We start from the raw sequence: 1,559 nt of genomic DNA on the forward strand, positions 1-1,559 counted from the left end.
GAGTTAGCTTAACAACTATTTGTCAAATCCTCTAACAAGGTGGCATCTCTAAATTGAAGTGTCTAAAACTCTAACAAGGCCACTCCTAACAGGGCGATTTAAATCCTTTAATAAGATCACACCCAACTGTGTGTTTTGTAACCTTTAACAGGTTTGGCTCCTAACAAGGCTCACTTTAGAAGAGTGAAAACAGTAACTAGTTGCAATTGGTGGTTTTTCCCAAATTTGGTTTCTACGTTAAATCTTGGCGTCACATGTGTTCATATTATTTGCTTTTTGTTTCTACAATTAAGTTAATTATGGTTAATAACACTAAACATCTTAAGAAGTAAATATTTCAGTGTTTGTCTAGTGATAGAAATTCTTAGTGTTAACTGAGTGATTTCAGTGTTAACCAAGTTAGAACAATATTTTAGTTTCAGCAGAGTTTGGTTTTGTTTTGTATTGACATCTAAAGGGGTCTAGAATTTGTTTTTGTCGTAACTAATTCATACCTCCCCTCTCAGTTACTCCTCTTACATTTCCAATGCCTATAATATGTGCTTTCTTTATAGTGGATTTCTTTGGCCATGCCAAAACTATTCCATCCATAAAGGTTACCTTATACCCTTTGTCTTGAATGCAAAAATGGAGACTAGGTTTCTTTTAATCCATAGCACAAAGAAAACTTTGGTGAGTTGAAGGGAGATATCTGATCTCAAATTGATAGCACAAGTTCCAATCCCCTTTACTGGATAATTTGAATCATCCCCAATAGTTACATCTTTGTCAGATCCTTCTACCATATGTCTAGGTTTTCTGCGAATCCTATAATATGTCGTGAAGATACATTATCAATTACCTAGGTGTTGAGTTTGTTTGAAAATTGACTTGATAAGGTTAAATAGAAAACATGTTTCTCATAATCATGTTCTATATTAGCTTTTCCAACTTCGGCAAAAGATGATTGTTGTTTTGTTCTATCAAGGCACTTGATTGCATTATGTTCATACTAATCGTATCTGTAACATTGTATTTGAGATATATCCTTCCTCTTCTTGGAAGATCCCTTTCCATATGTATTTTTCTTCCTTTTGAAAATCTTCTTTCCTTTTTAATGAGAGTTAGTGTTTGATAAATGAATACCATGTGGTTGTTTCCTCCAATCATTAGTCTCGATTCTTCTTGTAAGCAATTCATTTTCAACCTATCAAATTGAATGAGTTCAAACTATGCTTTTATTGCTTGAATAAATTATTCTCATGTTGTTGAGAGGCCACCTAGAGCTATTAATGTTAACTCTATCAAGTTGATTTCCAGCTGTTGAAAGTTGATCTCTTATTTCAAAGATCCTCATAAAATATGTTCATGGATTCTACATAATTCATTTCCACATGGTGAAGTTGTCCTTTTAATGCTAGGATTTTGCTAGTGTTGTTTATTTCATATGTATTTTCAAGAGATTTAAACATATCGTATGCAGAATCACATTTTGATAGAATAGGTACTATATGGTCCCTACCTGCATCCATGATAAGTCTCATATAATGTTCACTATTCTTGATCCATTTAGTTTTTTC

This window comes from Cupressus sempervirens, chromosome 5, assembly GCF_028749045.1.
Source record: "Cupressus sempervirens isolate cs-2001-9-10 chromosome 5, ASM2874904v1, whole genome shotgun sequence".
NCBI classification, from domain to species: domain Eukaryota; kingdom Viridiplantae; phylum Streptophyta; class Pinopsida; order Cupressales; family Cupressaceae; genus Cupressus; species Cupressus sempervirens.